Raw genomic sequence first — 25610 nt, 5'->3', positions numbered from 1 at the left:
TTTCTCCTGTGTTCTTGTCTCCTCCTAGAACATGGAGATCACAAAGGCAAATGATGTCTATTTCTAAGTCCTTCCTCAAGCTTCAAACAAAATTATAAGAGCAGATGTTATTATAATACTTCCAGGCTGTTTAGAGACAGTAGAAAATACACTCTAAAAATATACTAAGTCCACATTCAGAGCTGAAACTGCTGAAAAACTAACATTTTGCCAAGACATCTTTTTCATTGATCTTTCTCTCTTTCTCTCTCTCTCTCTCTCCCTCTCTCTCTCCATGTCCCTCTCCCTCCCCCTCTTTCTCCCCTCCAACTTCAAAAATGATTTTAATCACACTGATTTATGAGTCAGGGCAGGCATACATGGCATGGGAACGGAGGTCAGAGGACAACTTGGAAGAGTTGGTGATCTATCATGTGAATCCCAGGTTCAGATTCTGATGGTTAATATTACATTTAAGGTTTTAATTACTATGCTTAATATTTATATCACAAAATGCATTAGCATATAACTCCCACCCTCAGCTTGTACAGCTATAACCTGTCAGCCCACTCCCCTTTTTTTCCCAGATGTTGAAAACTATTCTTAAATTGACTGATCTGGTAAAATTTGCTATTCTTGCAAGATAATAGGCCATAAGATTAACTGCTACTTCTGCTTTTGTGTAATTAAACTCTGCCCCAAAAGATGACTAGGACAACAACACAACATATATGTTAAAATAAGACCCTGCCTATGCTTAAGCAAAATACATGTAATCTTGTGGGTTTTGCTTTTATAAACCTTGGGTGGATATGGCTCAGAGCTGCATCTTGGGAACACTCTCAGGTACAAGCCTGGTGCCAGGTTTGAGTGCCAGTATCTAAGTAAAAAACCTCTTCTTCCTGGAGTGGTGATAGGGCACATTTTTAATTCCAGCACTTGGGAGGCTGAGGCTGGTGGGTCTCCGTGAATTCCAGGCCAGCATGGTCTACAGAGTGAGTTCCAGGACAGCCAAGGCTGCACAAAGAAACCCTGTCTCAAAAAACCAAAAACCAAACCAAAACAAAAAGTCTCTTCCTATTAAAATTTACTCATGGTCAAGGTGAATCTCTGAGCAGTCCCAAAGGTATAACAACAGTCAGGCTTGCAGCAAGAGCTGTTATTGCTGAGCCATCTTGCTGGCCTAGGATATCTTTTTTTTTTTCCCCAATAGAACTTGTGGTCTTGGAATTCTTCTGACTGCCAATATGATAGTGTCCCCTTATCTAAGCTTTCACTTAGTGTAGCTGCAAATCAATTTGTAGTCAACATAGAAAAACAAAACAAAACAAAAAAAAAACCTAAAATCTCAGAGAATCTGGGTATTGTGGTGCACATAGGTAATTCCATTCTTGAGTGATGGGGGCAGGAGGATGGGAGTTTAAGATCATCCTCAGCTACATGAGACCAGCCTGGGCTATGTGGGATGTGAGATTTTCTTTTTAAAAAGGGAAGGAAATCCCCTGGAGGGGGGAGGTTATCAGTTTTTAAATTGCACACTGTTTTGGGTGATGTGGTCAAGTTTTTGTCATCTCAATTCAAAACGAAGCAGAGGACCCTCCTGTCATATTATCATGACAATACTAGTCTAATACTATATCACAGTGCATGTGTCATCCACCTCATTCATCTTCATCTCTTGACATAGGCTTCTCTCTGTGTGTCTGTCTCTGTCTCTGTCTCTGTCTCTGTCTCTTTCTCTCTCTCTCCATGGTCTGACTCTCTAGCCCTGGCTAGTCTAGAACTCACAAAGATCTACATGCCTTTGCTTCCCAAGTGCTGGGATGAGAGGCAATGGCCCACCACACTGGGCCTGTCTTTGTATTATCCTCATGGCACACAAGACATGGGCACAGTACATGAGGATAGTTTCAGAGAATATATACATCTAATTTATGAACATATGCATATAATCATGTTGCGATTGTTCTATCCTCAATATTTTACAGTACCTGCTTTATGACTTAAACATAATCACAGGTATGTATATAGGTTTTACTAAAATTGCAGTTCTAGGCCTCCACTGAGCGCCTTGGAATATGTGCTCCATGGGTAAGGAGGAATTACAACAAAGAAGATTTCAATAACAGAAATTAAACCTAAACCAGCACGCGAGAAATCAATGACTCAATAATAGAGCTACTGTGAGACAAAACAGAGACAGATGACCCCTTCTTGAGTCACAACTAGATTCAAGAGTTTAAATAACATCAAAGAAACCTTTTCTCCTCTGCTTCCCCTGAATGGATTTCATTGTCAAACTGGTTTCTCCCACAGGTTAGCCCATGTTCCACCAGCTCAGCAAAGACCAGCTCACAAAAAGTGCCCTTGCCAGGTGCTTTTATAGGACCATCCGGGCTTCATTTCATGGCGCCAAATTTGGTTTTACAAAATTCCTAAGCCAGCCATTTGTTCTAAAATTAAAATATAGCCAACAAAGTATGGATCATCATTCCCCCACCAGAGGGAAATAAGTGGAATTATTCTCACCAGAAATCCAAGAGTGTTGCTATGAAAAAAGGTACAGGTGCCAGAGGAGGCAAAAACTATTCTTTTTTTTTTAGCATATGCTTTTTCATAATTTGTTTTTCAATGTCTGCCAATTATTTACTACTTAAGCCTCACCACAGGCTCAGAGGCAATTCCTAAGGGTTACTAAGATTGGGTTAATTGAAAGTAAGAAACTCTTGGCATAACACACCTCACAAACTAAAGCAGTTTGTTCACAACAAGCCATTACTTTTTTGCCTAGAAACTGGCTGAGGGAGCAAGAACTGATTCCAGAGTTATTGATGACTTGGCTCTCCCCAGTTTTCCAGGGAGCATCTACTGAACTGTCAAGTCATCAGTTTGTTCCTTCCTACTCCCAGCAGTGATTAATAATCTCTGCTAAGTGCTGAGTCATTCACTTCACTGGAATACATCCCTACTTATATTAGCAGCCTGAAAAAGTAAGCTCCCTGAGGTCTGCAGAGGTAGCTTGGTGTGGGGGTCCTAATAAATGATGTCTATTGCCACTTTTCAAAGCAAACATTCAATGGAAGGCTGAGGCTCTAAGGGCTGTCATTTCATCCCCAGCCATAATTACCCTTTTCGGTGGAACCTAATGTAATTACATGTTCTGAGGATTGGGGTGACATTATGCTACTTTTTAAAAATAAATCTATAGTTTTATTAAGACGAAAACTGGCAGTATGGTATGAAGTTTACATCTGAACAAAATTTTCACATACATCTAACATATGCTTAAAAGATTTTACAAGGCAATTCTAGATGCAGGTCTAGACAATACTAAAAATTGATGGATCTCATGATTCAAGACAGTATTTTGGATATCAGTTAATCTGAAGATTTTGTATTCTCAAGTGAACTACTACCCCAATATGAAAGTTAATCTCCTGAGACCAGGTTTTGTGAAGTCATTTAACCCTTGAATTGACTCAATGGAATTTTTGCTGTCAGTAGCTAAACCTGCCAAGAGCAGTTTCAAGGTTAAAAACTGAAAACAAAGCAAAACAAAAACAAAAAACAAAAGCTTCAAGAGTTCCAACCCTAAGAGCACATGCCCTCTGCTCCTGTAGGCCCTCTGAGCCAGTGGGATGGTACAACTGATATTTGTAACTTCATGATTGGAAAAGGGTATTTTTCTCCAATTTCAGGAATTATCACCTTTAAATTCACACAGTCTGTCTGAATATACTCTCCAATAAAATTTTCCCTCAGTCAGTTTCCATCTTCAAATGGCAGCTTTGGTAACTCAGGGAACTGGCTTTGTCCTTTGTGGGCCACAATGAGCTCAGGTAGGGACCACCTTGGCTGTAGATTTCAGCATTCACTGATTTTTTTTTTAACAGTCTCTCAATCTTCATTAATGGTGCCAATGAAATTTTTTGAAAAGGCAAAAATATTGACATAGAATCAATTGACTAGTTAGCTGTTTTTTCTATTGTTTCACCATTTCCCCAATTAGTCCCCAGATTCTAACCAAAAAGATTCCACCCATCTCCTTCCTCCCTGCCCCAACCTCCCACCCACTAATGAATATACCAGTAATAGCCAAAAACTACACACATGCTATGCTGTAAAAATGCAGTGAACCCTATTGGGAAGCCTGTGGGTTTGGAGATGCTCTTTGAAGACTAACAGCATCTTTGCTCTCCCACACCCCAGTTCTGCAGGTTTTGTCCTTCATGGAAGGCCTCTGCCTTCTTAGCAAAGCGCCGCACAGTTTGCCTTGAAACTCGTCCCTTTTTCCCCATCCACTGGGATGTGTACTCAAATTACTCAGCTTAAAATGATTTAAAGCACTTGGGCTTCTGCAGGATACAGAAATTATGCTGGCTCTTCAAAGGATATCTTCTCAAGCCACCTCGATGGTGTCAAGACAAGTAGAACTCCTTCCCTCCCCACTTGAAACCCACAATCAAAGGTGACAGGGACTGGTACTCAAGAGGGCTAGCTAGTTCTTGTCGTCTTTTTTGTCATCATCCTCTGAGGGGTAGAAATGCCATGTTAGCCTTTCCTCATAGAAGGATATGACAACCTGTGGGCACATTACATTGGCTTCCTTGGCAGGAACATCAGCCTCATCAGAGTTTTCCCATTTCATCAGGAACATGAGTTCTCCATTGAAGTCAGTAACTCCAATAATCCGCTCAGGCTCAAAACCCCTGGCAAAGCCTCAATGGCTTTTCTGACTCTTGTTTCTTCTTCTTTGGTTTGCTTTCCTCTCCCTTATCGTCAGAATCAGAATCGGCTCTGGCGCTTACCTCCCTCTGATTTATCTGTCTCGTGGGCTGTTTTCTGTGACTGTAGAAACTAAGCAATAAGGTCAGGGCAATCCAGGTTGTCCTCTGACTCCTATGGGTTGTCCTCATCTGAGAAACCCTTCCACTTGAAAAGATATTCCACTTTGCCCTCCACCACATATTCCTCTTCCTCTTCTTCTATCACCTCCTCCACTTTTTTTGTTCTGTTCCCTGCCCCCCTCCCCCAGTACCCGCCAGCTTTCGGCCAGCTTTCGTCAACTTTCCCATGTTAAGAGTGCCGCTGGGAGGAATTAGTGCCGCTAGCGCGTCTGGGCGGGCAAAAAGCCTTGTGGTCGCAATGCAATGCCTAGGTGAAGCAGCTTACCCCAGGCCCTGACATTACTCTACTTACTACATCTAGAAGCCTGCTTGAGGACTCTCCTGCATTTTCTACCTACCTATTCTTGTATAAAATCCACTTTTCTACCATTTGTAAAGTCACTCGAATAATCCTTTGTTTTTAGTTTTAGATTTTTTTGTTTTTGTCTTTTCAAAACAGGGTTTCTCTGTGTAGCCCTAGCTGTTCTGGAACTCACTCTGTAGACCAGACTGGCCTTGAACTCCGAGATCTGCTTGCCTCTGCCTCCCAAGTACTGGAATTAAAGGTGTGTGCCACAACCCAGATGAATATTACTTTATTCCACATAGACTTTCAGTCTTTGACTCTTCATTTCAATCAGGTTTAGCATCTTTCCTAATTCTCTCATTAATTAGCAGGCTACATAAAATCTGTGCCCTGGGTGTGCACACACACACACACACACACACACACACACACACACACACACACACACCACACCACACACACACACTATAGATATAGTCTAGTGCTTCTAAAATTAAAGTAATCTCCATCTCTTCCACCTTTGCATAAATTTCAGCCTGTGTAGAGGATGGCCCTGGCAGGAAATGGGCTGTAATAGCTGATGGAGAAAGTCAGAGGTTGGTTTACTACTCCCTGACCCTTGGCTTTATGCCACAATCAAGCTAAAGGGATTTAAAACGAGACAAACAAATGAAAAGCAAACAAGAAACAAAAACAAACAAACAAACAAAAAAAACCCCAAACCCTCCTACCCATTGTTTTATCTGAAATGCAGAAAGTCTTATAATCTTCTATTTAAAAAGAAAACTGACAAGTGGCTACCACCCTACTTCAAGTCAGTGAAACACAAATAGTACTCTGCAAGGTTGAATAAAAATTAAGCCTATCTGCTGAAAAAGCCTCTCACTCTTGCCAAGGCCATCAGAGAGTTCTTCATTCTGATGAGTGGCAGTTACCCTGCTGTGTCCTCGTTCACCTCAAACAACCCTGACACAATAGCTGGCTCTGAATTTTACCCTAGCTACTGAAATGCAACCTCTTAAAACATAAAAATTCCCAGTAATCATGTAGTCAGCAGGATCCAGGGGACAACGGATTTAATACTTACATATTACTAACCCCAAACCCTTTTATCATTTTATCATGGGAGAACTGGGTAGCAGTGCTATAGACAAAGATCATACAATAAACAAGCTAAAAAAAAATAACTAGGCAGGTAGGATAGTACATGCCTTTAATACCATCACTCAGGAGGTGAAGTGAGAAGATCAGGAGTTGAAGTCTAACCTCGGCTATGTATTGACCCTGTCTCAACAAACAAAAACAAAATATCATGGTCCAGCAGGGTTAATCCATGGCCTATGTTACCAGCAAGGGCCATACAGATGCACAAGATCTGAGCTGACACCTGAGGCCATGTTGGTGTCCGAAGGCTAAGCTGTCACCAGGGCCATGCTAATCTGGGTGGCCTGTGCTGTCAATCAGGGCCATGGTGATGTCCTGGCCTAGGCTGTGGCCAAGGGTCACATCTAGGTCCTCGGTCATACTTCAGCTTGGGTCTGTGTTGAAGTTCATGGCCCATGTTACCTCCAGGGGCCACGAGAGAGCTGGTCCCAGTGGCATGGGTACTGGAGAACTGGTCCTGCCCATCACTGGCCACCTCAGCAGGAGCTCTGTCCCCACAACTGGCACCAACACAATGGTGTGGGCATGGAGAGCTGGCTTTGACCTTTGTTGGCCCTGGGAGAACTGTCCCTCCCCACCATCAGCCTATACAGTGGGAGAGCTGGCCCCACCCCTCACTATGCACTCTGGAGAGGTAACCCTAACCCTCACCTGAGGGGGGTAGTCCCAGCTGAGGCCCAGATTGGCCAACTCAGCTGACACCCTGGCCCACATTCAGGGTTTTGAGTTGGCTTACCTCAGCACCTACTCCATCTATGAATTGCTAGAGCTTGTGAAGGTACTGGTCCTGTGGAACCATAGCTTCAGGATGTCCATGACTCAGGGCAACAGCAAGCTGTCCTAAAGAAGCTTCAGTGAGGGTCCAGTATTGATGATATACTGGTTTAAGCAGGCCTTAAACCAGACCAACAACTTACTGCAATAAACATTTGCAAGTAAAGCTGTCTGGCCAAGGGAGTACACTGTGTGACACATCACAGGTCCCAAGGTCACTATGACAAATGAATATGTGATAAAGAGGTGGGAAAGATGGAGGAGTGAAAGTTTTTTAAATTATTTTATTTTATTTGGGGGGCTACAGGAGTGGAAAACAGACATGGAAGGACAGGGAAATGAGTGGGACTGGGGTACATGATGTGAAATTCCCAAAGAATCAAACAAAAGAAAAGAGAGGAAAAAATTACTATGCATTATCCAGTAGGAAAGGTATTTTTCTATGAAAGATAAGGCCAGGTCACTGTATTCATGATCAGTAGGCAAAGTCTTCTGCCCACCCTACTCCTGACAAACCCAAGAACCTCTTTCCCTCACCATAATTGACCTTGGGCTCTGACTCTTGCATTGCTTAGTCATGTGAAAACAGTGTGTAGATATGGTTTTGTATTTATCTAGGTAAGGCTGACACAACAAACACTGTTAGCAAGATGACTTAAACAGTAGAAATTTATTTACTCAGTGAGGGCTAGAAGGTCAGAATTGGTTCAGGTCATAGCCAGGAATGAGAGACGCCTCTCTTCCTGGCATCCATCTTCTTGCAGCATCTTCACAAGAGGAAAGACAGGAAAAGAGGGAAGAGAAGAGAGAGGGGTAAAAGATATAAATGTTTTTTCATCTATTCTCCATAGGACAATAATCCCATCCCCATTCTTGACCTCATATAAATTTAATTTCCTCTGAAGGGTCCCACAGCCAAATACTGCCATATCAGAAAGTAGGACTTCAGTATATATTTTGCAGGAGAACACAGTTTGGTTCATGGCAATTGGGAAACGTATGTACCAGATTTTTCTACTTTTAAATGTTTACAGATGAAGACACCATAATGAACAGAAAATAATATACACACATATGTTTTGCCTATGAAGTATTACGTCAAGTTGCTTGAAGTTGTAACCTTTGATTTTGAAATGGTGGCTCTCGTCATTCAGTTACTCTTCTTGTGTTTTGATGCCTGTCTGGAGTTTGCTGAACCATAGCCAAGCTTTCTTCTCAAATTACCAGAGCAGTGGTTCTCAACCTGTGGATCCTCACCCCTTTAGGGAGTCAAACAAATGTTTCACAGGAACCATCTAAGACCACAGGAGAACACAGACATTTACATTGTGATTCATAACAACAGCAACATTACAGTTATGAAGTAGCAATAAAGACTATTTTATGGTTGAAGGTCACCACAACATGAGGAACTGCATTAAAGGGTCACAGCGTTAGCAAGGTCGAGAACTACTGATCTAGATTGCCACGGACCGCCTCTCGTGGAGACCATCGACCGAGGGAGGACAAGGGAGAAGGCTCAAGGAGAAATCAGGAATCGGTGAGGAAATGACAGACAGACACATTCAATGTAGTTGAATATGCTGCTGCAACTTTACTTCATCTCAAGCAGTGCTTATTTACTATTACAATCAGGGAACTTGGCAAAGGGGCTACATCACCAGATCATACAACAGAAAGAAAAAGAACAGCATAATTGTTTATAGATGATCTATTCTAAGCATCAGATTGTGGTCATTGCCCAAGGACATGATCTAAGAGTTCTCCAAAATCTGTCTCATACCATCAACCATGTCTCTACCCATTTCCTGATTCTCAGGACCTAGATATCTTTAGGTCCCAGGGTTTAAGTCTCCTGTAAAATAAGCCTCAAAATCTTTCCATAAAGTCACCCAGTATTTTAATGCTGGCTTCATGTTTTCTAATACTTTTTTTCTCTCTTTTTTTATCCAATATACACCAGGGCTTTCTAGATCTAGCTAATCTTTTCCAGGAAAGGCAAGTCTTTCCAAAGCTGTCTTTTTCCCTCATGATTCACCCATCTATTCCCTAAACTGGCCACTTTAGCAAAGGCTTTGATAAACGGTGGGGCAGAGTTCAGCATGTCCTCAGATGTTCCTTTAACATCAGCGCAGTTTGCTGGCAAGATACAAGAAATACACAGAACAAAAAGACAAAGAAGAAGAGGCTGCAATGACATCAAAGACAGCGGCTTCGAGTTGGCTCATTGGGCATCATGATCGCCGCTGATTGCCAGGGAACTGCATGGAGCTCATCTCCAGGGAGCGCAGACCCCAACCCATCGGCCTTAGCCCACCTTAGTGGCATCTTCTGCTACACCGGCGTGACCGCTGTGGGCGTAGCACTAGATTATAACTTTCTTCTGAAAAGAAATACTTTTTCATGTTTTTTTTTTTTTTTTCTGAGACAGGGTTTCTCTGTGTAGCTTTGGAGCCTATCCTGGCACTTGCTCTGTAGACCAGGTTGGACTCGACCTCACAGAGATCTGCCTGCCTCTGCCTCCTGAATTCTGGGATTAAAGGGATGCGGCACCAACACCAGCAGGAAGAAATACTTACCGTTACATAAATAAAGTTAACAATGCTATGCAAATATTTGTTAATTTTTAAAATTATTTTATGTGTATGAGGGTTTTATCTTTATTTATTTCTATGCACCATGTGCATGCTTTTTGCCTGCACAAGCCAGGGAGGGTATCAGGTCCCTGGAACTGGAGTTAGAGATGGTGGGTGCTGGGAATCAAACCCAGGTCCTCTGGAAGAGCAGCCAGTGCTCTTAACCTCTGAGCTATCTTTCCAACCCAAATATTTGTTAAATTTTGATAGCAAATTGGTTTTTTAAAATTGAACCATGCCTTTTTGTTTTCTTCTGTCCTTCCTTTCTTTTCTTAAAGATAGGGTGGCCCGATGTAGTCCCAGCTGGCCTAGAACTCATTATGTAGATCAGACTGACCTTGAACTCACAGAGCTCCTCTTGTCTCTACCTCCTGAGTTTTGAGATTAAAGGTGCATACTACCATGACCAATCCCTTTCAAAAAGAGTGTGTGTTCAAGTCCTAACTCACCCTATTTCAGAATTCAAAAAATAGGTTCATTGCCAATATAATTAGCCAATGGGAAGTCATAGTGGAGTGGGGTAGACCCCCTACTCCAGTATGAGGAGCATCCCTATAGGAAGATGGCCATGGGAAGACAGAGGTTGTTGAGATGTATCCACAAAATAAGACATTCCAAAGGGTGTTACAAACTACCAAAAACCAGGATGAGGTACGAAGGAATCCTATTTAGTTTTCAGACAGACAGACAGACAGACAGACAGACAGACACACACACACACACACACACACACACACACACACACACACACACACGGTGAGGGGTGGGGGACAGCAGCCTACTAATACCTGATTTTAAATTTATAGTTTCAAGAGCTATGAGACCTTGTTTCTGCTAAGTTAAGCCACTGCTTGTTATGGCAGTCCTAAGAAATGACTACTATTTGTCTATCTTCTGGAATTTTATTAAGATACTTTCAGGCTTTTTATATTCTTAAGTTTGCATTCATCCTTTTTTTCTTTTTTTATATGTAGTGAGAAAACAAAAGTTCATCAGAATTTATTATTTTATTTATCTTTTTGTTGTTGTTGTTTTGTTTTTTGAGACAGTTTCTCTGTGTAAGTCTTTGTTGTCCTGGAAGTTACTCTGTAGACCAGGGTAGCCTTGAACTCACAGATATCCACCTGTCTTTGCCTCCCAAGTGCTGGGATTAAAGATGTGCACCACCACTGCCCAGCTTATTATTTTTAAAATTTACTTTGCTGGCAAAGTGAGTCACGGCAAGGAAAATCCAAACAAAGACAGAGATAAATATGTTATTTTATTTACTCCAAGAAGATAAAGAAATTATTTGCTATATAATGTGGCTTATTGCCAGAGGAATTTTTTGGAAAACAATTATAAGTACATTTAAAATGACATTTACAGAATCAACTATCAAATTATTTGCAGAATACACTTAAAATTAAATTTTCCTTCCCAAGTCCAATATCAAAGAACATCATTAATATTCTCTACAATATTAATTATGCAAAGTAAGTACAAGATGGCAGACTCACAAATAAATTGACAATTTAGATAGAAACTATTCATTCTGAAAGGCCCAAGCAGTATCTTTGAAATACTGCTTCAAATGCAGAGATGATATTCGAGGATCACAGACATTTCAGAAGCCTACGCATCACTGAAATCATTCTCAAGATGAAAACGTTGCTTCACATCCTGTCCTATCATAAAACAAACTATATCCTCCATTGACTTATGTGAAGAAATTCAACAATGCCTACCCTAAACTCCTTTGCCCGAAAATAACCCCTCTATATTCAGAGCATCCTCGAGGGAGACAATCTGCACTGAGATGAGGCTTACATGTTAGTCCTCTTTTGTCTGGAAACCAAAAGCAATGCAGGGGCTGAGAAGGTGGCTTGGCTGGTTATTAGTTACTTTTCTATTGCTGCGGTAAAGTACCGTGATCATGGCAGTCTGTAGAAGAATGAGTTGATTTGGCCTTACGTTTCCAGAGCATAAGAGTAGTCATGGTGGGGAAGGGTGGCAGCAAGCAGTAGGCATGGCGGCTAGAGCAGGAAATTGAAGGCTCACATCTGCAAGAAACAGAGAGAGAACAAACTAGAAATGGTGAAAGTCTTTAAACCCTCAAATGCCTGCCCCAGGAAGGCCGTTCCTCCTAAAGCTGTGCCATCCCTGGGGTCAAAGTATTCAGAGAGACTGTGGGGACATCTCATTTAAGCCACAGCTGGTAAAGCTTTTGCCACACAAGCACAAGGACCTGAGTTTAGGGTCCCAGCACTCATGAAGATGCCATGCACAGTGCTGTGTGTCTTTAACCAACCTTGGAGAGGTGCAGACAGGAAGATTTCCAGTTCTCAGGGACCAGTCAGTCTAGTTGAATTGGTAAGCTCTGGGCTCAGTGAGAGACCCTGTCCCAATAATGAGGCAGAGTGACAGAAGAAGATGCCCAGTGTCAGCTTCTGGCCTTCAAACACACGCACACGCACACGCACACACACACGCACACACAGAGACAGACAGACACACACACACACACACACACACACACACAGAGAGAGAGAGACAGAGACAGAGACAGATACACAGAGAGAGACAGAGACAGAGACAGAGACAGAGACAGACAGACACACACACAGAGAGACAGACAGACAGACACACACACACACAGAGAGAGAGAGACATACAGACAGACACACATACACACAGAGAGAGAGAGACATACAGACAGACACACATACACACACAGAGAGAGGGGGGGGAGAGAGAGAGAGGTTGGTCAGAAGCCTGTTTCATTCCTGAAATGCTCACTGCTAAGAAAAAGCAGAGATATGGTTAAAATAACAGCACATCCACATTATATACATTCTCTTTCCACACAGCTTCTACACAGCCATCTTTTCCTGCTGTGGAAGCTTGACTTGACACCTCCGAAGTGCAGGGGACACAGATTTAAAATAAATACTCTGCTCTCATGGAAACCACAGTGTAGCAAGACATGCACACACAGAATGTGCCATTCTATGAGATGTCCTATCAAATTGCTTCTATACTTCACCCCTGCCACTGAAATATGGAGTGTCTGCATTGCGGTATGAAGTGGGATGTCCCATTTCCTCACAACCACACATGTTGTACCATATGTTAATGTCTATCTCTTCTGAGAACATTGGGAATGGTAGAAACGGAGGGATTGCTAATGCAGTGTAACAGCATCTTAAGTTACAGGAAACAACTGTGGCCATTCTGGAGAATTGCATCCCACCACACTTCAGGCCCTTCCACCCAGCTGCACATGACACAGTAGACACCTGCCTTGAGGCTGTGTGTGGAGACTGGCTTCAGTTCACACCACTGCATACTCCTCTGCTAATGTTGAGGAGATACGTTTTTTTTAGTCCAATAAGTTTACCAGATGAATACAGTTCATCAGTCAATTTTCAGTACAAGAGTTGGGGCCATTCCTCTGCCTCCAACAGTCCCAAGAAAGGCAAGTTGAGAGACAGCATCTTGGACTTGGGATTTTTACAAGGTCACCTCATTTTCTTTGTGCTTCTCATAACAGCTGCTCTGCAGAGTTCTGACTGGTTTTGTCTAAATCCCCACCCCTATCCAGTCTACAGCACAAGGTGCAAATAGTGCTGCCATTGTTTAGGGAATGGACACAGTAATAACATCTGGGGAGTCTCTGCAAGATCACTTGGTCCTTATAAGAAAAGATGGTCCAGCTGGGCAGTGGTGGCGCAGGCCTTTAATCCCAGCACTCAGGAAGCAGAGGCAGAGGCAGAGGCAGGTGGATCTGTGTGAGTGTGAGGCCCTCCTGGTCTACAGAGCCAGTGCCAGGAGAGGCGCGAAAGCTATACAGAGAGAAAAAGAAAGAAAAATCCATTGCCAATATTTTCCTATTTCCTCCATTCTTCGTGGGATTTTTAGCTGCAACCAGGGGATTTCAAATCTGGCTCTTTTCAGGAGAAAATACTTTTTAAAGACTATTGAGCAAGCCAGGCAGTGGTGGCACACACTTTTAATCCCAACACTAGGGAGGCAGAGACGGGTGAATCTCTGTGAGTTCAAGGCCAGCCTGGTCTACAGATGAGTTTCATGACAGCCAGGGCTACACAGAGATGCCCAGTCTCAAAACTCTGCTGCCCCACAAAAAACAAACAAACAAACAAATAAATAAATAAAAAAGACTATTGAGCCAGCTGTAGTGACATACAATTGTACTCATAATCTCAGCACTTGGGAGGCTAAGGCAGGACGATCACCAGTTTAAGGGATGGGTGTCTTAGGATTTCTATTGCTGTGGAGAGGCACTATGACCTTGGCAACTCCTTTCCATTAGTGTGCCTCGATGAAGAAACACAACCTAAGAATGGATACAAGACTTCCTTATAAAATACGGCCAAGTAAGCTTTGAGGAGGAGGCCACTGCTCTCCCCTAAGCAGCTATGTCAGACACAACTTAGCCTATCCAGTTCCCTGAAAGACATACTCACATTCAAACAGTAACACTTCCTTTTCTCCTTTGCAGTTCTGAGCATCCAGCCCAGGGCCTCACACATGCTAGCCAAGACCCTTACCACTGAGCCACACCTTCAGCCTCAGGATGAATAGTATGTATCCAAATTGTCTGTACGTTTGAGAGTCTTTCATTGTCTGCCTGCTTTGAACAGTACAGTAGTAAGTCAATCTTTTGAAGACATCTTCTCAGCAGAGGTTCCCTCTTCTTAGATGACAAAAGACTAACCAGCATTGTGTGTGTGTGTGTGTGTGTGTGTGTGTGTGTGTGTGTGTGTGTGTGTGTGTGTGTGTGTTATAGAATGGTTACAAAAGAATTAAAGAAGTCATGCAATTCAAAGATCCCTTACTGGAGGCAGAGGTAGATACAGACACCAAAGATAGCCATTGTAATGCTTGGATAAGGAAACCAGCTAGAGAGTCAGAGAGCTGGGCTCAGGGTTTCAGAGCCAGGCCACAGGGGTCAGTCAAGCTGTAGAGGGGCAGGACTGTGGAGGTGAGGTGCAAGACCAGGACAGGACAGATGGATGGGCAGATGGACAGACAACAATTTGAATACGTCATGTCAAGCAGAGGTGATGGAGCTTAGGTGAAGGCCTGGGCACTATTGGGAACTCTTTGTCTGTTGGTACAAAGACACAGACACACACAGAGACAGACAGACAGACAGACAGACAGACAGACAGACAGACAGACACACACACACACACACACACACACACACACACACCAGGTAGTCAGATGACAAGTTGGTGGAGCCTTTGAAATTCTAATGTTAGGTGGTCTCCCTTTTTTTTATTAATAATGTTTCACCAGGTAGCCCTGGTTGGAACTCCCTATTTAGACTGGGCTGGCCTGGAACTCTGAGGAATCTACCTGCCTCTGCTTCTCAAGTGATGAGATTAAAGGTGTGTACCACCATGCTCCACCTATGTCCTGTTTAGGAGGTTCAGGTTATATACTTCTTTGGTCTGTTGCTTTCATTAAGTTCTTGGAATTGGCTTTTCTACTATGGTTTTGATATGCTCAATGGCTTATATGTTCCCAACCTACTCTGAGAAATTTGTATATAGTACCTTTTTCCTTTTAGGAGTAAGTTATTTGTCAGTTTTTGCCTCAATCTGTACACTCATCCTATATACACATTTAGACTCTAAATGGGTCAAGTGTTCTTTGTAAAACTGGAAAAGGTCAGTTTTACACTTAAAAACTAATCCAGAGAAGAGCACTGCCTGATCCCTATGTATGTTTCAAGCTGTGTCTGGCTAAGATGGAACTTTACCACAACGTATCTTTTCTATCATTCTTTTCCGGGTGATGATGGAGTGGCTATTTAAGGAAAAGAATGACTTATTCAAAACTTGAGCTGAATTAATCTCAACAAGATAAGTAAAGGCACTTCAACCCTGTGGAGACTATCTTGAAGTTCAGTTGTGGTTAAGTATTACAATCAAATAAAAAAAAGTGTTATATTTACAAATTTACCATAAACCCCTGTCTTAGCCACTGTTCTATTGCTCTGAAGAAACACCATGACCACAACAAATCTTATAAAAGAAAGCATTTAAGTGGGGTTTACTTACATTGTCACCATGGCAGTCACACTGGCAGATATGGTTCAGGAGAATAGCTGAGAATTCCACATCTGGATCCTCAGGCAACAGAAAGAGACAGGCTCTGGGTCTGGCTTGAGCTTTTGAAATCTCAAAGGCCAGCCCCAGTGACACACTTCCTTCAACAAGACCACACCTCCTACTCCATTTCAAGTATTGCCACTCTGGGATGGCTAAGTATTCAAACATATGAGCCTATGGGAGCCATTCTTTTTTTTTAATGATTTACAATTTAAAATTTTTATTTTTGAGAATTTCATATATGAATACTATATTACATCATTCTGCCCTTCTTTATCCTCTTTCTAATTCCTCTTAGCTCTCTCCCACTCCTCAGATTCATGGCCTCTTATTTTTAAATTATAATTCTTAGACACACACAGAGACAAATTTATGTGTGCATGTATATAAGTTCATAAACACAAGCTGCCAATCTCATTTAGGTTTGCCCACAGGTATTTAGGACCTCCTAAGATATGCTAGCCTATCAGGGGGTTCTATCCTGGAGAAGACTGATTCTCTGTCTTTCAGCAACCAGTAATTGTCTGTGGGGAGCCATTCTTATTCAAACTCCACAACCCCTGAAGGAGAATTATTTAATATGTATGTCAAATGCTGTTTCCTGGGACAGTCTTAGACAAAATGAATCACAGCCTCAGAGGGAGGTGTCTGCCCCTTTATATCCAGGCAATTCTTGTGTCCAGTGTCGGTAATAGAATCCAGGGTCTTAAGCATGTGAGGTAGGTGCTCTACAACTCAGCTTCTGAGCAACTCTCACCCCTATTAAATTCAAGGGGTGCATACTAGGAGCATTTTGAGGTGTCTCATAAGACTTCATACCATTTAATGTCACTATGCATCATGTTGATAACTGTGTGAGTGACCAATAGTCCCAATCTTGATTTTACCCTAAAATGGTCCATAATTCCTGCCTCAATTTCTTACTCAAATCTTGGAGGCAGGACTGGGGTTGTTGCTTAGCTAGTAGAATGATTGCCTGGCATTCATGGAGCCCTGAGTTTGGTCTTTCACATCATATGGAGACAAGAAGATCAGAAGTTCAAGGCATCCTCAGCTACATAGGGAGTTCAAGTTCAGCCTGGGATACGTGAGACCCTTTCTCAAACAACAACAACAAATCTTGCAAGATGTTTGTATTCATGTGAACACTCCTAGGACCTACTGACAATCTGGTCTTGGTCTTGATGCTTTTTCCTCATACCCAATAAATCCTTCATACACAAGGACTGTAGTCATGCTAACGTTATATTCATAATTAAAGTGCAATGAGTTTTGAATGTTTTCGTTCTCAAGTATAGAGTCAAGTAACTAAAATAAAGTTTCACTTAAACCTACAGTTACTTAGAAATAGCTTTTCTGTCAATCCTGAATTAAGGCAGCTTCTAGGGAAGCATCTCACCAAGAAAGAAAACTAAATTCCCGATATGGCTGCACATCCCGTCCTTGACTAAGTGACTGTTCCATGAGAACAATAGGCATTTGGGAGTCCTTTTCAGTCTGGCTGAAACTGTGCTCTATCCAGCACCGGAGCCACTGAGCTACAATTGTATATATAATTGTGTGGTGTCTTAAAGGCATTTTCTGTGTAGATTTTTTTTTAACAGAGAACAGCAGAAGATGACCAGAACCAAAAATACTTTTCTTCACATTGTGAAGCGGACTCTCAAGCTTTTCGTCCATTCTTCAGTAAATGAAAAGCTAATGCCATGTAATCACAATTTCCTGGGATTCTGTAAAACCGTTAAAGAGGCACATTGATGCCCTCTGAATGGATACACTGTAGCATGATTTGGATTGGCTCTGTTCTGGGGGGGGGGTGTTCTTGACACTCATATGCTCAAATCAGATTTTTCAAAGAGTTCCTTTGTGTCCAAGACACCCAGACGGTCTGATTTCAACCACACACTCCTGGGTGAATGCAGATGGCAATGGGGCGGAGTTGAGGGTAGGAAGCATCATTAAAGGCTGTATTAATTCATTCAATCCATACTTCAGGCTCGGCAATGATTTGAATTTCGTTTTTCATATCAGTGTAAAGTGAAATGTTTTCAAGTTGTACTGTCAACTGAAGGGCTTTCTTGCTTGTCTTAAATTTGGGGGAAAACAACAGCCAAATACCAGTTAAATAGGGTTTTAGCAGAAACAAGGATAAGAAACACTTTGACAGTGTTCATAGTTAATTAAAGGAGGTACAGGGATACCAGAGAATATTTTGAAAACATATTAATCTTTTTAGGTCACTGAGAGAGCTTCTCCAACACATTTTTAAAAATAATTTATATATCCTTATTTTCTGTACATTGGTGGTTTGCCTGCATGTTTATCTATGTGAGAGTGTCAGATCTTGGCGTTACAGACAGTTGTGAGCTGCCATGTGGATGCTGGGAATTGAACCTGGGTCCTCTGGAAGAGCAGTCAGTGCTTTTTACCCATGAGCCATCTCCCCAGTCCCTCTCCAACACATTTTGAAAAGTATTTCTGAAGTGTGTGTTTGTGGGTAGAGTCTTTGTTTCTGATTTTTGAGACATCCTGTGTGTACATCAGGCTGGTCTTGAACTCACTGTGTGCTGAAGGAAGATCCTAATTAGACCTCTGATTCTCCTGCTTGTCTGCATTCTGACTTACACTCCACCTCCCAAGTGACAGGATTGTAGGTGTGTGCTACCATGCCTGATGCTGGGGACTCGTTCATGCTTGCAAAGCCATCACTCAATTGACTGAGCTCCTTTCGCAGCCCTGTGCGTATGGTCTTTAAACATTTCACAAACTTGATTTGCTTTGTGCGTGTGTGTACATGCACGATGATGTATGTGCATGCATGCAGTCACAGTGTGTGAAGATCAGAGGACAACTTTCAGGAGTTCGTTCTGCCCTTCCACTGTGTGGGTCCCGGGGATAGAACTCAGGTTGTCGTTTGGCCACAAGCATCTTTAATAATGGAGCCATCTTATTAGTAATGTATGGAGAGTCATACAGCAGTTTCCAAGAGCTGTGGTGGTTTCCCAGGAAAATATTTGTATATTAAAAAAAAAAAGTTTGTGCTGTACGCTCAGGTATACACAACATCATCTTTTACTGCCGATTACTATGGATGGAATGCTGTTCCAGGGAAGCCCACACTGTGTCAGTATTTAAAAACATGTAATATTCAATGAAGTGCCTTGGACCTTGCCAAAAATCCTTGTTTCTTTATAATAGTTGATCTTGTTTTAGGTTCGCCAAACAGGGAGAACCTCTCCTTCAAAATAGAGACCAGCCCTTGAGAAGACTGAAGATTTGAAGCAGCTGGGTAGGAGAGGCAGAGAGCAAGAGTGCAGATAGACTCTGGGTGGGAGAGGAAGAGAGCTGGAGTGCAGATAGACTCTGGGTGGGCAAGCAAGGCCACAAGTGCCCGAGACTACAAGCAAACAGCACAACTGCATAAAGAGGATGACACATGTCACTCAGAAAAGAAAAGCTTCCGGAACTGGAGATACTCTCCAGCCACGGTCTGAATCTGAATTCGTAGAACACTGGTTTGTTGACTCAATCTCACTCCAGAATGTGAGCTTGGCAAATTTTTCTCCATTCCTTTCATTCTTTCTTTAAGCAGAGTCTCACTGTGTCACCCACAGTGGCCTCAAATGAAAGATGTTCCTGCTTCAGCCTCTTGAACACTGAGGTAACAGGTGTGTGCTACGGTGTCTTGAGTTAAGAGACTGTCTTTTGGTTTCTTTCTTTCTTTCTTTCTTTCTTTCTTTCTTTCTTTCTTTCTTTCTTTCTTTCTTTCTTTCTTTCTTTTTGTTTGTTTGAGACAGGGTTTGTCTGTGCAGCCCTGGCTGTCCTGGAACTCACTCTGTAGCCCAGGCTAGCCTCAAATTTAGAGATCAGCCTGCCTCTGCCTCCTGAGTGCTAGGATTAAAAACACTATGCACCACTATGCCCCGCTTGAATTAAGTGATTTTCAATAAACCTTTTGCGACTTCTCCCAGGCCCATTTTTGAGGAAGCCCTTTAAGGGACTAGATGTAGAATTGTGGACCCTGTCCACATGAACAACAGGGGAGTTTGCCTCTGAGAGATGAAAGTAGACCAGTAGTCAGTCTCCTTGGCTTGGGAAAGCTTTGCAATGAACTTGATATTCTAAGTGCATTCCAGCACATAGCTCGTGCTGTTCCAAATGGAAAAAGCCAAACAATTGTATTTTGATTACGTAGGTTCCAATGTGGTGCTTTGGAAAAAGAAAGGAAAGCAAATAAACTGAGAGCCGAGGTTTTGGGGAAATATATGAACTAATCCAACCTCAAGGGCGAGAATTTCATTCTTGGCATGCACAGTTCTCTGATGAGTGTCCCATGGAGAAGATGATGGGAGACTCAGGAAAGGGGAGGGGGGAAGTCTGCCATTGGTAAATTTCAATCTTCCATAACGCTGACACTGATAGTACAGCATGATGTACAGAGATGCTCTCAGCACCTCTGGAATCCTAAAGTGCTCTGAAATGTGGAAGTAAGGACTTTTAGTGTAGAGTCAAAAGTATATATTCTGAAACCCAAGTAACCAGGCCTAAAACCCAGCAGTATCATTTCCTAGGATTACAGTTCTTGGTTTCTTTACCTGCATAAAAGTGACAACTGCCAAGCCTGTCTACAGGAAAAGAGAAATAAATTTATATGCCTGCTCTACTTTGTGTACATTCTGTATGATTGTTCCAAAAACACCATTCAGCATCCATATGTATTCCATTCCATGCTGTGTACTGATTCGGTGAAAACAGTTTTACTACACTAGCAACTACATCAGTGGTTGTGACTGACCTGTGAATTAGAACTCATAACTCCCCAGACACTACACTACGGTCCAATGAGAATTTCCTTTCCAAAGATTAAGACTCTCCTATTAGCTGAGTGGTAGTGACACACGCCTATAATCCCAGCACTCGAGAGGCAGAAGTAGGCAGATCTCTGTGAATTAGGGGCCAGCCTGGTCTACAGAGCAAGTGTCAGGACAGCCAGAGCTGTTACACAGAGGAACTCTGTCTCAAAAAAAAAAAAAAAAAAAAAAAAAAAAAAAAAAAAAACCAACAAAACAAAACAAACAAAAATTTTCCTACTGGAATACCTGGAGGGACAGTTGAAATATATGTTAATGGAACTTACATTCTATATATTCACCCTCTATTGTTCATTTGAATAAAATTAATATCAACCAAACCAAAACAAACAAACAAAAATTCAGGTAACTGAAGCAAAAGATTTCAGGTGAATTGATAATTCCTGTCCACCAGGGGGCAGTCCTCTCATGGAAACCAAGAACCAACAGGCCAAAAACCAATAAAAACCTGTATTTTAAAAGTTGTGAGATAGTATACTTTAAGTGTTCTCAAAACAAAAATGATGAATATGTGTGATATAACATGTTAATTGGTTTAATTTAGCCATGCCATTGTGAACATACTGTATTGTGTATCATAATTGTGCATGACTTTATTTATGAGCTAAATAAATGAATGAAAAAAAAGAAAGGATATGTGATAGGTAGGGTTTTAGTTGGGGGGGGTGGTAGGGGAGGAGGGGAGGGAGAAGGGAACTGGGATTGTCATGTAATTCAATCGTGTTTGTAACTCAAATAAAAGAAGAAAAAATATGAAAAAAATAAAGTATTGAAGCCCAAAATGGCAACATAATTGTAAAAAAACAAAACAAAACAAAAAAAACTGTCATTTTAAAAAGAAGAAAGAAGAGAAATCTCTTCTTTAAAATTAAGTTCAATTTCACCAAAACTTCTGCTAGAGCAACAGCCACACACCAGAACTGTTCCTGATCTCTGTCAGATGGACAACAGAGAGACAGGATACACAGGTAAGCCACTCATTCTTCTGGAATCAGAGTCAGCCAGGCAGATGAGCAAGGTTCCTAGAGCTCTCCAAGGCAAACTGACCCACTTCTGAAGTTACTGTTCAAAACAGAGTTTAAATGCAAGAGAAACAATGACAGTTCGAAGCAGTATAAAAGTCTCTGGAGATACCCAGCAAAGGTGACTTTTGTCCTGTCTTGGCCCTTTAAAAAGTGGTACAGAGAGCAGTCACTGTAAAAACAAGACTAGGATATGCAGGAAGTACATCATAGTGTTTAGAATGCTGGCCCACATTTTGTCAAGCCTGGGGTCTTTGTAGCGAAATAAATGCCCTGGCTCTGGTTTGACATCTGGCCTGAAAAGAGACGTACCCCATGACAGTCAGAAAATAGATGCCATACTTAGAAAGAAATGAGGCTTTTTCAACTCTGAAAATTTCTCCAGTTTTGGGGGAAGCTAATGTGGTGGACCACAAGAACTAAGGGTCAGTTGAGTTCCAATGTGCTACATAATTTGCATTAAACTAGGACCCATACAGGATAGGAGAAAGATTAATGCATGACTTTGATGCTAAAAGAGCAAAGATATAAATTTTAGCATCTTTTAGGCTGTGAGCGACAGGCAGCGTGTGAGAAGGAGAGCTTGGCAAAACCATGAAGGACTAATGAGGGGGAAACAAATTCAAGCCAGATCTTCACGTTTTCTGACCATGGAGATCTATCATATGGTACTACATCACATATTTACAGGGTTTTATCAATTACAAAACACTTTTCAACACACTGGCCTCCTAATTCCTCTGCAAATAGGATTTTGCAAGGGTTCAATAAGATAATCCACAGAGTGTTTGGAGGGAAATGTCAGTGTTGTAATTTGATCCTCTAAGCTAGAAACTGGCATCTCCACGTGGCCTTTTTCTTAGAATGGATACTCAAGGAAATAAAGGGGCTTGCTCAGATTCACACAGCTGCAACATTAGGAGTCACGCCCTGAACACATGTGTGTGTGTGTGTGTGTGTGTGTGTGTGTGTGTGTGTGTGTGTTTGTTTCCCCTTGTCAGTACATGTTCCAAAATATTATTTAGAAAACCGTAAATAGCATCATGTGGGTGACTTTGGGCTTTTTTGTTTTCTTTACAGACAACCAAGTGAGAGCCAAGCTAGATACCCCACCACCGGCTTTTCACTTGGCTTTATGTCTCACTGACTCCAAGTACAAGACAGAGGGTTTGCTGCTTGTTTTTTTGTTTTTGTTTTTTGTTTTTTGGTTTTTTTTTTTTTTTTAACGAGACTGGGTTTTTTTTATGTTTCCCAGCTGGGTCTCAAACTCTCTAGTACCTCAGATGGCCTTTAACTCCTGACCATCCTAATTCTGCCTTCTAAGACATGAGCTACACTAGGCTTAGGACAGTGTAGTTCTTTTTTTTTAATAGCTTTTTATTTACTCACTTTTAAAGTATTTATTTATTTTATGAATATGAGTGACCTTTCTTCATGCACACCAGAAGAGGGAATAAGATCCCATTACAGATGGTTGTGAGCCACCATGTGGTGGCTGGGAATTGAACTCAGGACCTCTGGAAGAGCAGTCAGTGCTCTTAACCGCTGAGCCACTTCCCCAGCTCCTGATAGTGTGTGGAGTGTAATCACGGAGTGTAATATTGTCCTCAAGAAGTTTTGTTTTGTTTAAGTACTGAGAAGGGACCACCAAACCAGTGCTAATCAAATGAGGTCCCCTTCCTTTTTGATCTCTGCAGGAGTATATGAGTGAACCTGAAATCCAGCCCCTCTCTCCCATCTCCAAATGACATGTTCCTTCTGCTGCCATGGGTAACACTATTGGTCCCAGGAAGGATAACAGAGTCACACTTGGACACCTATTACAGAAAATTTAGAAAAAATTAGCCTTTAAAACAAAAGGTACCCTAAAAGGTACATTTCCAAGGAAAGGTGTGGCTGTTAGGAAACAAGGTACCCTAGGAGAAGTCAGACAATGGTGACAATGCTGGCTCACTTCCCCAGCCATGGTACAAACACACCAGAGAGGAGCTCCCCCTTCCATAGAGACAAAGAGCAGGTAAACAGTCTACCTCCCTGGAAGCACAACAGGGTCAATGGGAGTGACCAGCACTTTTCAAAGTTCCTTGATGGTCATTACTGGGTGTGTGCCTCTGGGTCTGAGAAAGGTAGGGGACACTCTTGTACTTGGTAAGAGTATGGTATAGGACCCAGAATAAGCATGAATCTAAGGTTAAATATTCAGTGGAATCCATTAGTCAAAGTATTTCACCAGTCAAACCAGCCAGGTAATCTTTCCACTCCAGATTGACTCTGAGAAGATTCAAAATTATTGTTAGGTAACCTTGAGAACAAGTTTCCCAGATAACTGTAAAGCATGGAGACCCCTTTTAATTCTCCTCTAGTGACAATTCACCTGGTCTTGACTCCATCTCCAAAAGGCAGCAGACACTTGCTGTAGGAAGCCCTCCTGGTCAGGACGGCCAGGCCAGGGCAATACTGGATGTTGAGTTGAATGGTCCAGACAGCCTGGCCCTGGCTGTTTCCTTTCAAGGCTGACATCAAAATCAGGTCACCCCACCACACATGCCTTTATAAAGAATTATTCCCTGATATTTTGTATGAGGTTTTCAAAATTTTCCTCAAAAGGACAAAGTACAAGTTGTATCGCTGTTTAAATATATGTAGTTCTCCTTGTAAAATGCAAGCCTTTTTTTTTTTTTCTGGTTGGTATGCAACTTGGAGTTGCTCTGTCTTGGGTTAATATTAATAATCTCTCTCTCTCTCTCTCTCTCTCTCTCTCTCTCTCTCTCTCTCTCTCTCTGTGGAGGCCCTGGGTCCTGCCCTCTATGGGATCAGTTTGAAAATTCTTTTTTTTTTTTTTTTTTTTAAATGGGCATGGCATTCTCACTTTGGGGGAATAAAGGCCACACAAACAAAAGTTTTAGGCACATGACAATGGAGCCTGTCAATTAGACTAGGTAAAGCTAACACAAATGAATGCTTTCCTGAGGAAGATGGAACATGGCAGGGATAGAACAATAGGAGTGACACCGATTCTATGAAGGGACCTTTAGGAGCACGTGTGCTAGCCCCAGCAATGCTCCGATAAAGACTGACAACACAAAGGCCTGCTCCTGGCTCACCCTAAATCACAAACAACCAGAATTCCCAGGGAAAAGTCATGTTTCATTTAGCAGGAATCCTCTGAATGTCAAATGGACACCCCTCTGGGATGTCAAAATATGGATAGAATCATAAATGGCAGGAGGAATTTCATGGCTCTTCATAATATCTCCATAGTAGAAAGAAAAAATAGGCACGACAAAACCATACTCACCATTTTAAAATTTTTATCTCAAAGGGCAAAATGGGATGCATCGATTGAGAGAACATGGCTTTTTCCCTCCGGTTTCACCAGAGGGGGCTGCTTGTGTGTATAAGGAGGTGGCCTGAGATATATAGCTGTGCGGATCCCATCATTTGTAGTGATTTATTGGTTAAGAAATAAAGCATGACAGGTGGGTGTGGTTACCATAGCCTAATCACACCCCTAGGGTGAGACTACACTACTCACAACCAAATTCCCCCCAGGGGTGTGATTAGCTCATGAAACCCTGCCTCCCACAACTGCCAGACTCTTTAAGGTCATTTATTTATTAAAAAAGAGGGGAGCCAGTGGAATCCCTTCTGCAGAGTGTGTCTGTGGATGACCCTGAAAAACAGAACAAAGCAAGTAAACAAACAGATCCAAACCCTGAAGGATTTGCTACCTGCTACCCAGTACCACTTCCCGTTTAATTACAAAACAGACCTTCCAAAAATGGCATCGAGGGAACCTTCCTAGTTTCTGTGCATGTTTGTACTCAGAGCCAGTATCATCCCCATGAG

General features: G+C 42.0%; 1 pseudogene; it reads right to left on the bottom strand.

Annotated features, from left to right (window-relative positions):
- Positions 1–4477: 4477 nt before the first annotated feature.
- The window catches only part of LOC113832748, a 23084-nt pseudogene continuing 1951 nt past the window's right edge, over positions 4478–25610 (bottom strand).

This window comes from Cricetulus griseus, assembly GCF_003668045.3.
Source record: "Cricetulus griseus strain 17A/GY chromosome 1 unlocalized genomic scaffold, alternate assembly CriGri-PICRH-1.0 chr1_1, whole genome shotgun sequence".
In the NCBI taxonomy this organism is placed as follows: domain Eukaryota; kingdom Metazoa; phylum Chordata; class Mammalia; order Rodentia; family Cricetidae; genus Cricetulus; species Cricetulus griseus.
The sequence above is the reverse complement of the archived record's forward strand: the minus strand, read 5'-3'. Positions and strand labels throughout refer to the sequence as shown.